This window comes from Amphiura filiformis, chromosome 11 (assembly GCF_039555335.1).
Source record: "Amphiura filiformis chromosome 11, Afil_fr2py, whole genome shotgun sequence".
Lineage (NCBI taxonomy): Eukaryota > Metazoa > Echinodermata > Ophiuroidea > Amphilepidida > Amphiuridae > Amphiura > Amphiura filiformis.
In genome coordinates, this window is record NC_092638.1 from 28,544,348 (window position 1) to 28,558,889 (window position 14,542).

The 14,542-nt window shown below is 36.9% G+C and overlaps 1 protein-coding gene across 4 annotated transcripts in view; it reads left to right on the plus strand.

Moving 5' to 3' along the window:
- Window positions 1-7,347: 7,347 nt before the first annotated feature.
- The window catches only part of LOC140164679 (bicaudal D-related protein homolog), a 35,389-nt gene continuing 28,194 nt past the window's right edge, over window positions 7,348-14,542 (plus strand). For all 4 annotated transcript variants that reach the window (XM_072188028.1, XM_072188029.1, XM_072188030.1 and 1 more), the window contains exon 1: window positions 7,348-7,455. The gene's annotated coding sequence lies outside the window, so the exon portion shown is untranslated. The remainder of the gene's footprint in view (window positions 7,456-14,542) is intronic.

Sequence of the window (14,542 nt, forward strand, 5' to 3'; positions counted from 1 at the left end):
CAGCAGTAAGATTAGAATGTGACGCACATTGCTATCTTCAGTAGACAGTAGTAAGATTAGAATGTAGGCCTAACGCACTGACATATTTTGCTATCTTCAGCCAGTGAGACAGCAGTAAGATTAGAATGTGATGCACATTGCTATCTTCAGTATGCAGCAGTGAGATTAGAATGTGACGCACATTGCTATCTTCAGTAAATTGCAGCGAGATTAGAATGTGACGCAAATTGCTATCTTCAGTAAATTGCAGCGAGATTAGAATTTGACGCACATTGCTATCTTCAGTAGACAGCAGCTAGATTAGAATGTGATGCACATTGCTATCTTCAGTAGACAGCAGTAAGATTAGAATGTGATGCACATTGCTATCTTCAGTAGACATCAGCAAGATTAGAATGTGACGCACATTGCTATCTTCAGTAGACATCAGCAAGATTAGAATGTGATGCACATTGCTATCTTCAGTAGACAGCAGTGAGATTAGAATGTGAAGCACATTGCTATCTTCAGTAGACATCAGCAAGATTAGAATGTGACGCACATTGCTATCTTCAGTAGACAGCAGCTAGATTAGAATGTGATGCACATTGCTATCTTCAGTAGACATCAGCAAGATTAGAATGTGATGCACATTGCTATCTTCAGTAAACATCAGCAAGATTAGAATGTGATGCACATTGCTATCTTCAGTAGACAGCAGTGAGATTAGAATGTGAAGCACATTGCTATCTTCAGTAGACAGTAGCAAGATTAGAATGTGATGCACATTGCTATCTTCAGTAAACAGCAGCTAGATTAGAATGTGATGCACATTGCTATCTTCAGTAGACAGCAGTGAGATTAGAATGTGAAGCACATTGCTATCTTCAGTAGACAGTAGCAAGATTAGAATGTGACGCACATTGCTATCTTCAGTAGACAGCAGTGAGATTAGAATGTGATGCACATTGCTATCGTCAGTAGACATCAGCAAGATTAGAATGTAACGCACATATTTTGCTATCTTCAGTAGACAGCAGTAAGATTAGAATGTGATGCACATTGCTATCTTCAGTAGACAGCAGTAAGATTAGAATGTGAAGCACATTGCTATCTTCAGTAGACATCAGCAAGATTAGAATGTGACGCACATTGCTATCTTCAGTAGAGAGCAGTGAGAGTAGAATGTGATGCACATTGCTATCTTCAGTAGACAGCAGTGAGATTAGAATGTGAAGCACATTGCTATCTTCAGTAGACAGTAGCAAGATTAGAATGTGACGCACATTGCTATCTTCAGTAGACAGCAGTAAGATTAGAATGTAACGCACATATTTTGCTATCTTCAGCCAGTGAGACAGCAGTAAGATTAGAATGTGACGCACATTGCTATCTTCAGTATGCAGCAGTGAGATTAGAATGTGACGCACATTGCTATCTTCAGTAAATTGCAGCGAGATTAGAATGTGACGCAAATTGCTATCTTCAGTAAATTGCAGCGAGATTAGAATGTGATGCACATGCTATCTTCAGTAGACAGCGGTGGGATTAGCATGTGATGCATCTTCAGTAGACAGCATGTGAGATTAGAATGTGATGCACATTGCTATCTTCAGTAGACAGCAGCTAGATTAGAATGTGATGCACATTGCTATCTTCAGTAGACATCAGCAAGATTAGAATGTGACGCACATTGCTATCTTCAGTAGACATCAGCAAGATTAGAATGTGATGCACATTGCTATCTTCAGTAGACAGCAGTGAGATTAGAATGTGAAGCACATTGCTATCTTCAGTAGACAGTAGCAAGATTAGAATGTGATGCACATTGCTATCTTCAGTAAACAGCAGCTAGATTAGAATGTGATGCACATTGCTATCTTCAGTAGACAGCAGTGAGATTAGAATGTGAAGCACATTGCTATCTTCAGTAGACAGTAGCAAGATTAGAATGTGACGCACATTGCTATCTTCAGTAGACAGCAGTGAGATTAGAATGTGATGCACATTGCTATCTTCAGTAGACAGCAGTGAGATTAGAATGTGATGCACATTGTTATCTTCAGTAGACAGCAGTGAGATTAGAATGTAACGCACATATTTTGCTATCTTCAGCCAGTGAGACAGCAGTGAGATTAGAATGTGATGCACATTGCTATCTTCAGTAGACAGCAGTGAGATTAGAATGTGAAGCACATTGCTATCTTCAGTAGACAGTAGCAAGATTAGAATGTGATGCACATTGCTATCTTCAGTAAACAGCAGCTAGATTAGAATGTGATGCACATTGCTATCTTCAGTAGAAGCTAGTAGACAGCAGTGAGATTAGAATGTGAAGCACATTGCTATCTTCAGTAGACAGTAGCAAGATTAGAATGTGACGCACATTGCTATCTTCAGTAGACAGCAGTGAGATTAGAATGTGATGCACATTGCTATCTTCAGTAGACAGCAGTGAGATTAGAATGTGATGCACATTGTTATCTTCAGTAGACAGCAGTGAGATTAGAATGTAACGCACATATTTTGCTATCTTCAGCCAGTGAGACAGCAGTGAGATTAGAATGTGATGCACATTGCTATCTTCAGTAAACAGCGGCTAGATTAGAATGTGACGCACATTGCTATCTTCAGTAGACAGCAGTAAGATTAGAATGTAACGCACATATTTTGCTATCTTCAGCCAGTGAGACAGCAGTAAGATTAGAATGTGACGCATATTGCTATCTTCAGTATGCAGCATAGACTACCCGTAGTCCGCTTGCCCATTGTGCATACTCTGGATATTGTATTTAAGCTTAAAACTCTGATTTAATTAATGTGTGCACAATTGATAGATTTTCACATCTGATCAGTCACCCTACTCCCTCTGTAGACATCAGCAAGATTAGAATGTGATGCACATTGCTATCTTCAGTAGACAGCAGTGAGATTAGAATGTGAAGCACATTGCTATCTTCAGTAGACAGTAGCAAGATTAGAATGTGATGCACATTGCTATCTTCAGTAAACAGCAGCTAGATTAGAATGTGATGCACATTGCTATCTTCAGTAGACAGCAGTGAGATTAGAATGTGAAGCACATTGCTATCTTCAGTAGACAGTAGCAAGATTAGAATGTGACGCACATTGCTATCTTCAGTAGACAGCAGTGAGATTAGAATGTGATGCACATTGCTATCTTCAGTAGACAGCAGTGAGATTAGAATGTGATGCACATTGTTATCTTCAGTAGACAGCAGTGAGATTAGAATGTAACGCACATATTTTGCTATCTTCAGCCAGTGAGACAGCAGTGAGATTAGAATGTGATGCACATTGCTATCTTCAGTAGACAGCAGTGAGATTAGAATGTGAAGCACATTGCTATCTTCAGTAGACAGTAGCAAGATTAGAATGTGATGCACATTGCTATCTTCAGTAAACAGCAGCTAGATTAGAATGTGATGCACATTGCTATCTTCAGTAGACAGCAGTGAGATTAGAATGTGAAGCACATTGCTATCTTCAGTAGACAGTAGCAAGATTAGAATGTGACGCACATTGCTATCTTCAGTAGACAGCAGTGAGATTAGAATGTGATGCACATTGCTATCTTCAGTAGACAGCAGTGAGATTAGAATGTGATGCACATTGTTATCTTCAGTAGACAGCAGTGAGATTAGAATGTAACGCACATATTTTGCTATCTTCAGCCAGTGAGACAGCAGTGAGATTAGAATGTGATGCACATTGCTATCTTCAGTAAACAGCGGCTAGATTAGAATGTGACGCACATTGCTATCTTCAGTAGACAGCAGTAAGATTAGAATGTAACGCACATATTTTGCTATCTTCAGCCAGTGAGACAGCAGTAAGATTAGAATGTGACGCATATTGCTATCTTCAGTATGCAGCATAGACTACCCCGTAGTCCGCTTGCCCATTGTGCATACTCTGGATATTGTATTTAAGCTTAAAACTCTGATTTAATTAATGTGTGCACAATTGATAGATTTTCACATCTGATCAGTCACCCTACTCCCTCTGTTGGTTAGCTTCCCAAGTGGACTACTGACATTGCCTTGCGGTTAAGATTTTTAACACGGGACTCTATGGAGAGTTAGGCCAATTTCTGGCCTAACTAAAATTGTCCATGATGTAATGCATCTTTAAATGGATCTGCCTTGTGATTGGTCGCCCATACCTCGCTATGGTTTAAATCGTCTGGGCCCGCGCCATTACCATTAACTACACCGTAAACAACTGTCTGTGGTGTTTGCGGTGCTTTTGTGTTGACGCGAAAGTTAATCTCTCATCAAACATCTAGCGCGTCCATGCTTAGTACTTGTGGTTAATGGACTGATAAACAAGTATGCTTGACAGTGTGTTTTTAGAGAGCAAAGTCCAGGGGTAAAGTTCTGCTTACAATTCAAAGTTCATAGTCGAAATTTCGGGGTTCGCTATCAATAAACTGGTAGATTCCAAAATCAGAATTGTTCAGTATTAAAGTGAGCCGTTATAATTATGCAAGATAATGTTGCATTCAATTACTTTTATTGTCACTAATCGTCTGATATTTTTAACTCTTTATGACCATTTTACTATTAATTTTTAATAAACATCAGTATAATTTTGAGTTCAACGAAATGGGTTCATCATGACTAATAATAACATATTTTTAATAAAATTCGACTATGGCATAGTCTATATGCAGCAGTGAGATTAGAATGTGACGCACATTGCTATCTTCAGTAGACAGCAGTAAGATTAGAATGTAACGCACATATTTTGCTATCTTCAGTCAGTGAGACAGCAGTGAGATTAGAATGTGATGCACATTGCTATCTTCAGTAGACAGCAGTAAGATTAGAATGTGAAGCACATTGCTATCTTCAGTAGACATCAGCAAGATTAGAATGTGACGCACATTGCTATCTTCAGTAGACAGCAGTAAGATTAGAATGTGAAGCACATTGCTATCTTCAGTAGACATCAGCAAGATTAGAATGTGATGCACATTGCTATCTTCAGTAGACATCAGCAAGATTATAATGTGATGCACATTGCTATCTTCAGTAAACAGCAGTGAGATTAGAATGTGATGCACATTGCTATCTTCAGTAGACAGCAGCGAGATTATAATGTGATGCACATTGCTATCTTCAGTAAACAGCAGCTAGATTAGAATGTGATGCACATTGCTATCTTCAGTAGACAGCAGTGAGATTAGAATGTGATGCCCATTGCTATCTTCAGTAGACAGCAGCGAGATTATAATGTGATGCACATTGCTATCTTCAGTAGACAGCAGCGAGATTAGAATGTGATGCACATTGTATTTTCTATCTTCAGTATACAGGGTGTCCCAGAAAAAATTACCGAGTGCATAACATTGAACGTTTAAGTCGAGAAATAGACATCAGAATGAAAAAAATTCAAAATGTAGCGCATAGCCTGTTTTGTTGTGCATCACATACGAAAATTGTTTGACTGGTTCGAAGAAATGCACGATTGCATAATGCGTGCATCAATGCAGTTCATTCAAGTTTAATCAACAGGCGCTTTTTTCATACTCGCTCACCGCTTCCTAAAGTTTGTGTATCTCATTAAATTTAGTCCACATTATCTATTAAAATCTGACGGTGTTATGTCATTCATGCTTTCACTGAAGATGAATAACAGTTTGTCTGAGAAAACTTTGATTTCTGCAATTAGAAGCTCTCCAACTTTAATTATTTAGGTTTTGCAAATATACTTTACAAAGAACATTTGAGCCAAGAATGACAATGATCAAGTGCTTACAGCTTTACGTGTGATTTTTGATACCACACAACATTAATGTTGAAGTTTTAAAAGATTTAAACTTTGTATTACAATTTCTTGGAAATATTCCGAAAACATTAATGTGTGTGAGAATTTTTTAAGCCAGCTGGAATTCTGTATGTAGTAATTCTTTGTGCAACATTTATATCAATATTAAGGGATCTGGAATGAGCGTTTTAAGCGTTTTGACAGTATTTTTTGTGGGACATGAGAGCACACCAGACGTATCGAATTGCATTCTGAATACGCAGAATGTCTTTCTGATATCAATTAATTTTCATTTTTTGAAATTCACGATATAATACAAATTTTATGACAAATTATTGAAATTTGATATTTTTACATTTTTGATATATAACAGTCCTCGAAGTAAATTTTATAAAGCTAATGATATATTCTTAAAGTGTATGTAGCTGGGAGGAAAAGCCGACGATCAATTAAAAATTTTGACCTTTCATATTGAAGATATGGATTTTTTTCCCAAAAAGACCTAAATTTTTTAGGTGTTTTGGGAAAAAAAATCCATATCTTTAATACGAAAGGTCAAAATTTTCAATTGATCGTCGGCTTTTCACCCCACCTGCATACACCTCCAGTATAAATCATCAGATTTATAAAGTTTACTTCGAGTACTGTTAAATATCAAAAATATCAATTTTAATGATTTGCCATAAAATGTGTATTACATTGCGAATTTCAAAAATCAAAATTATTTGATATCAGAAGGACATTCTTCGTATTCAGAATGCAATTCGATACTCTGATGTGCTCTAATGTCCCACAATAAATATTATATCATGATTACAGTGACTTTAGCCGTGTGATAGACTAGTTTTTATTATATACCTCATATATAGATTCCTGTCATCTGATTGGTTAAAAGTGCAGTCATTGAATTAGCTATGCCCTCCTTTTTAAGAATTACATAAAAACTAAACTATTCCCCGGGCAATAGTCTTTTAAAAAGACTATTCCCCGGGAATAGTCATTTTCACATCATCGGCGCGCGCGATGACGTGTTCGCATTACGCGCGCGATAGGCGTGTTCACATTACGCACGCGGTGCCAACGCGATGCCTGCCAGTTGCGGTGACGCGATCGATTCATAACGGAAAACTTTCTTTGTAAATTTTACCATGGCTGGGAACAATAAAATAGGCCTTTTAACCAATCAGATGACAAAAATCTATATTAATTCGGTATATAAAACAAATATTGACTGCTTTATTCGGGACATGGTTAATAGGCCCGCTGTGATCTCAAAACCATGCTATGACCCTCGGCTGCGCCTCGGGTCATAACATGGTTTTGAGATCACCTTGGGCCTATAATTAACCATGCCCCTCATAGCAGTCAATATTTGTATACTATCACACTCATAGGCATGTAATATTTGTATACTGTCCAAACGTTCATACCCCATCCCTTAATTTTACTCCAAATTCATTTTTTCGCAAATTCCTAAATTTACCGCGAACCAGTTTGGCAACATGATGATGTTTGGTACATTGAAGCGAATTGCACGCAAGGAACCCGCAAGATAAGATGCTGTGATGAAATAAAAGTATGAAAACATCGTCGGTGATGAAAAGAAAAAAGGTAAACAAAAAATAATATTGGAACTGACTGATATTTACAACGATTTTATCGACAACACGAAGTGCCTTTTATGTAAGTATGCTGGTGTACATTTACTGTTCCTCTGATTTTCTCAAAACTGCCGGTTTATCATTTGCCGAATCATGCGAATTGACGACTCGAGTCGAGTATCTTTAAGCTTTAAATTAATTTAGGGGTGGTGCAATAATATTATATATATAACCCTGGGGCGGTGAATAATAGGGGGTGGGGAAGGGGGTGGGGCAATCATGTTTTGACAGGTCAAAAGGGTGACAAGCGATTTTTGGCACGTCGAAAAAAAGGGGGGGGGGGTTGGCAAGCCAAAAGGGAAGGGGGCCCAGTGGGCACAATTGGTTGCTACTATGTTGTGTCAACGTCAATATCTAACGTTGGACGACGGTTGCCTGGAGGATGGATATGAAAGTTTTTTTTGACGCCAAAATAGAACGTTGGTGCGCGTCCACATTCAGCGTTGTGCAGAGCGTTAGCCAACGTCGATCCAACATTGACCCAACATTGACCCAACCCTAATAAAGATGTAATTTGTGACGTTGGGCTAACATAATAATTAATATCGTTGATGTTGGGCCAATGTTATTAATCCATCCATTGACCAACGTTAAACCAACCATTAATCCAACGTTGATCCAACCATTGGCGATTAACCCCAAAGAGGCGAAAAATCATGAAAAAAAGAAAGAAGAATATTATATAGTAGCATACACTCTGCTTACACAGAGTCTTACACTTAATACTGTCTATATTACAACGGAAGCAAATTTCCTAGCTTAATTTTATACATACCACTTACCTTAATGTACCTGCCGGGATTCGAACCCATGACCTTTGGATTATGAGACTGATGCCCTACTGACTGAGCTAACGGGGTTTACATATTCTATGAAGTGTTTTAAGTTAATATAAGCAATATTTTGATGGCTAAACCTGCTAAAGTGCATTATTTAAAGGATATTGATCAAATTTACTGTAAATATTGATAACATTTACTAAATTTGTTGATTTTTTCCTTTTTTTTTTAATAAAAATCTTACTGACGATTGAATTCCAAAATTTTATTGTTAGTATAAATATAATATATATATTCATTAGGTTTATATATTACATTATCACTAAGCATTATATTCATCACCATCATCATCATCATCATCATCATCATCATCATCATCATCATCATGAGTTGCAACATCATCATCATCATCCTCATCATTATTATTATTATTATTATTAGTTTATCTAGTGGGCTTTTATAGTCTTTATTTAATGTTACACTTTAATGCGCCTAGTAAATAGAAAATTTTGGACCAACTTGACCATTCCGATGACTTGGAAACAGTAGGCCTGTCAACTGTCATGCTGTTTACCAACGTTGGTCCGATATCGCGGAATGACGGCATTCTGACCGTCATATTAAGGTTTGTGCGACGAGCGTTTCCCCAATCTCGGCGTAAGAAACTGTCATTTTAAGACAATATATAAGCCAAATGCAACATATTTATCGTCGGTCGTACCGATTTCGTCAATGAAGTGTTACTTCAACGTTAGTATTGAGGTCATACGACAACCAGCGTATGGCAGACGATGTCGTCAATGAAGTGATACCTCAACGTTATATTGAGATCGTACAACAACCATTGCACGGCAGTCATTATGTGACCTTAATACAACGTCTTTATCGCAGTTGTACCGATGTCGTCAATAAAGTGTTGCTTCAACGTTAGTATTGAGGTCATACGACAACCATCGTACGACAGACGTTGATACAACATCTTCAATCATTGGTGTACCGATGTCGTTAATGAAGTGTTACCTCAACGTTGTATTGAAGTCGTACGACAACTGTCGCAGGGTAGTCAACAGGTGACGTTAATGTAACATCTTTATTGTCAGTTGTACTGATGTCGGCAATGAAGTGTTGCCTCAACATTGTATTGAAGTAAATGCGACGATCGTCTTACGACCGACATTACCACTAACGTTTGTGCGACGTCGTCACTAATAGGTGTACTGACGTCCTAGATTATTACTTGTGTTAACGTTGGAATTTGGTTGCCCGACGTCCGATCTTATTACAACGTCCATACAACGTAGTTTTTCCCGATTGTGCCCACTGGGGGGGTGATTTTGGGCACATGATATATTATTGGGACATCGTTTCTATATTTTAGGCCCTAAAATTAAGGTCTATCCTTAGGAAAATGTTAGGAATATGTTCAAATATTATGCAAAATTTCCTGCTCGCTGAGCTGTTCGAGAAATCTAGCCATTGAAGAATTTGCTCGCCGATAGCTTCACATTCTACAAGCTAGAGACCACTGCATTTAAAATCTAGTCGGATTTGCTGAAGCATGACACTGTGTAAAGCAATGGAAGTTCAGAAGTAAGTTAGTTTACACAGCCGATCACGACTGGCGATTGCATCAAAAAGTTGCAAAAATTACACTTTAGCAAAATTTTAGCCGGGGGTGGCACTCTCATTACGTGATGGACACCATGCTCATGTATGGACTCTTGAAACGTACCCTAAACGAGTATTTCTCAGCGTGTGCAAAACATACCCTAAACGAGTATTTTGCCATTTTTTTAACACTATTAAAGAAATCAGCGTTCGAAATAAGTGGTTGTCCGGTTGTCCGGGACAACCACAATGTGCATAGAAAATAATTAGTTTCCAAAATACCCATTTTGAAATCCGGGAAAAACCCAATGAGCTCATGAATAATTAATGAGATACTTTATCAATTGTTTACGTCTTTTGACTTCTTGAAAAGAATGAATTCTGATGGCTTTCAAGCATAAAATCCGACACAAATATGAATTTATTGATGATAAATAAATGATGAACATAAAACCTGTATTTTCTTGGATATATTTGATATTTTATTATCAACAAGGTGAGTTTGGGAAAGGTGTGTGACATGTGAATACTGGTGGCGCCGGCAGTGTATGTTTTTTTTTAAACTTGCAACTTCATTTTTACGGCACAAAAAGTTCACATAAATTTCGGACAACCAAAAATATTTTCGGACAACCAAACATCTTTTTGAGGTTGTCCGGCGGACAACCTCAAAAAAATTCTTAATTCGAACGCTGTAAGAAAGTAAAAATTCCTGTTCAGGTTCTTGTTTAATATTTAGTAGTTTGTTGTTTCTTAATATTTTCCCTACAATGTGTTCTGAGAGAAGCCAAACATATAGCCTATTTCACCCTTTTTTATTTTGCCATTAAACTTTGGTACCCTTAGAGCAAATATTTTGCTTGGAAAAGTATACCCTTTTTCCTGATTTTTGGCATTTTTGACACCCTAAACAGGTACAGCGCTGTACTTGCCCAATACTGAAAAACAACCCTTTTTACTTTTTTTTTACACAAGCATGGTGTCCACCTTGAAATACAAGTGCCCCCCCGGAATTTTAAATTGTTCAAAATAGGCAAATCTTGCTCAAAAGATGACCGCTGTCTGACTGGAAAACGATAGCAATGCACTAGCATTGAATGCGTAAATATTGTGTGCAAATTCGAAGCTAGAGTTCTCGAGTAATGCTCGCATTACAAAAATGTATATGATTTATAATTGAAGGTTTAAAATCATTCTAGGTTCCCAAAAATCTTGCAGTTGCATGTGGGAAAGTGGGAGGGGGGAAAAGATATTTTGGCATGTCAAAGGGAGAGGTGTTTTGGCACATCGAAAGCGGAGGGGGGGGGGCCAAAATTATTTTGCTATGGCCAAAGGGGAGGGGGCAAGCAATTTTGGCAGACCATTTTAGAATTAACCACCGGGGTGCACATGCGTAATTATTGCCCACCCCTTAATAAGACTTAGCAAGCACATGACATGAGCATGATGCTCAAACTGCGTATTTCCACAGAACGCCATTTTCCGAATCATAGCATACCATGCCGTGCGATGTGCCGGGTGATGCTGTTCATGTGTTGCTGTTGCTTTTCTGTTATTCTGTTACGTTACCCGAATACCCGGCATGATCCATGCCTCAAGTGTTCATTGATGTTCTCTGTGGACACAAGCTTTTTACAAATTTTAACAATTAACCGGAAGGACGCAAATGTCACTTCTGCCAACCGAGATGAACTGTAGGCTTACATAATAGCAGATGTCATAACTATATAGATATTTTCACCAAACGACACTAGCATGCCTGTTGTTGCATAAGGCCCCCAAAAAATTGTTTGTTTGTCCACGTCCGACCGACCGTGTACCCTGGTCCCGACCGTGTCTTTTTTTTTTTTTTTTTTTAATTTTTTTTTTTTTTTTTTTTTTTTTTTAATTTTTTTTTTTTTTTTTTTTTTTTTTTTTTTTTTTTTTTTAATTTTTTTTTTTTTTATTATTTTTTTTTTTTTTGATTTTTGATTTTTTTTTTTGGCATCGATGGGACATCGTATAAAACAGTGGTTAGTATAAATTTAAAGAAACAAAATGTAAAGAAAATGAACAGTACATGTATAACATGCAGAACCATCTCAAGAGTTAAACCAGTAAAGTGCTGTGTGTTTTGACTTATTTACCAGTCTTCAAATTAAAAAAAAAAAAAAAAAAAATCCGACCTAATTTGGCCTAATTTGTCTGACCAATCTCAGAATTTTTTTCCTTCGAATTATTTGTCAGAAAATTGCAAGAAGACCATCAAAAATGCAATAAGATTTCCTTTCGATTGTCAATCCCTTTGCAACTTGTGCCATATTGGCATGAGCTCACTTTGTTTACCTGCCCATAATGCTTTGCTTTCCGGACTTCCCAAGTTTTCTGTAAAAAGCTGTGAAGAATTCACACAATTTTGCTCTGGGTGGACACATTCAGGCCCAGGGTAACAGTTTTTGGCATTTCGGATAAAAGAAGTGTGCACGTAAAGGCTCAGCATGCCACAAGCCATAAATGTCAGATCATGGAAGAAAGCTGCTCTCCATGATCAGATTATGGTTTTACTTTTAGCATGTTTAGGGATTTATAATATTATTTTGTTGGAATTAATCTATTCTGAGAAAAAAGGTATAATTCATATATCAGGAATTAATACCCCTTTCCAAGCCTATACATAAATAACAATTAATGGCTACATGATATGTATTTAGTGGAGTATCATCAATAGGCCTAGAATCAATTTGTCAAGTAATAAAAACAATAATAAAAATAATAAAAAGTCGAGGATTGGTCTGTTCAAAGTCAAGGGAAAGTTGCAATGTCCTTTCTATAGCATTCTTAGAGTTATAAGGCAAAAAAAAAAAAGGTTTGTCTCACGTTTGTCTCAAGCTCACAAGAAATTTAAAACAAATGCGAAATGCAATTTTTTTTTTTTTTTTTTTTTTATTCCCGACTTTTTTTCATGGTATTTTGAAAAAAGTCTGATTTTTGCCGATTTTTCTGGAAAAACTAAAAAATTTTTTTTTTTTTAAATAAAAAAAATTTCCGCATTTGTTTTTTGTCAAATCGTGGGATTTTACAAATGCGCGCGCAAGCTTTGAGACGAACCTTTTTTTTTTTTTTTTTTTGCCTAAGCTAACTTGATCATGGACACGTCCAGACGTCACATTATAAAAGCGTAGAAAATATGAAATTTAAATTCAATCCAGCGAGAATACTGCACAAAAAGCGGGCGACTATACTACTGCATACGGGGGAGTTGAGACAAACTATATTCGGTATATTAAATTAAGATGGCCTCAATCACTTTTTAGGATGTCCAAAATTTTTAGGAAAAAACCCTTTTTCTGGAATTGTCAAAATTAGGGTTGGTATTCTTTTTTTTATACAGCAAAACAAACAAACAAACAAACTTTTTTTCAGATTTTCCAGATTAGAGTCGGTCGGATGAGGACATTCAAACAACTTTTTTTTTGCCTTAAATTAATGAGAGGATGTTGACCCGAAGATCTGGGTTGATCTCGATTCACACAATAGAGATTCTTTTCAAAGGCACATACAACTATAACGATCCAGAAGATTGGAAACTGGCCAAGTAAATAACTTCATAATATTATTTTCATGGTTCAGCAAAAACATAAGATTTTGGCATCATTGCATTTAATTTTTTGTTTGTTTTATCGTCCATAGATCTTTTCCAAGAGGTAGGGTTGGTCAGTCATAGCCAAAACATGTTTGCCTAATTAACTTTAACAAATAGCCTAAATAGGGTTGAATTCCCCAGTATATTTTGCATGCATGCACAAATGAGCTATTTTCCCTAAAAACATTGAGACTAAAAAAAGTACATGCACAGCAGCAAAATTACATGCACAACTAATAACCTACATGCACGCATCTTCCCCTCTGAATCAAGCCCCGGTCAAAAATTTGAAAAACAAAACCCCCAGAATTTCCTAAATTAGGGTCGGTATTCGTTTATAGTAAAACCAAACAAAAATCTTTGCAGATTAGGGTTGGTCGGATGAGGACAATCAAACAACAAGTTGGGGTTTTTTTTGCCTGTACAAGAGAATGTTGATCCAAAGAGCTTATGGGATGATCTTGATTCATCAAAATATTTTAGAGATTACTTCTCTTCAAAGGCACATAAAACTAATGATCCATTAGATTGGAAGTTGGGTAAAACTAATGAGCCAGATGATTGGCAGATTGGCTAAGTCTTTAAGAAAAAAGTTAATAAATCATGTCAATAGAAAACAATAAAGAAACTAATTCCCAGAAATAATGCAAGAGTATTAAAAAGAGCTCAAACTGATGATGGGTTTGTGCATGGAAGAAGGAGATGGCTTTATGATAACAAACATTAATGTCATGTTCCTACCAAATTTCTTAGTAATGAAGATTTCCTAAAAAAAATGGATGGCAGCAGACACATACAATTAGTCCTACTCGACCCCCGGGTCTCGACCACTTGCTCATCTTGAAAATTGAATCTGATGAATATTAATTATTAATATGATTGGCTTATAAAGAGGACGCCCCTTACTGTGGATAATTCTCATTGGCTAAAAGCTTGTTTTGGGGTGACCTATTATTAACATTAGTCCTATGTGGTTTTAAACAATCCCTTAGTCTGGAAAATGTTATGAACCAGTCCAGATGAAGAAAAAGCTATCAAAATGATTTACTAATAAAGTATTGCCACCAAGCAACACGTTTCCAGTGCCTTGTTTGTTCTAC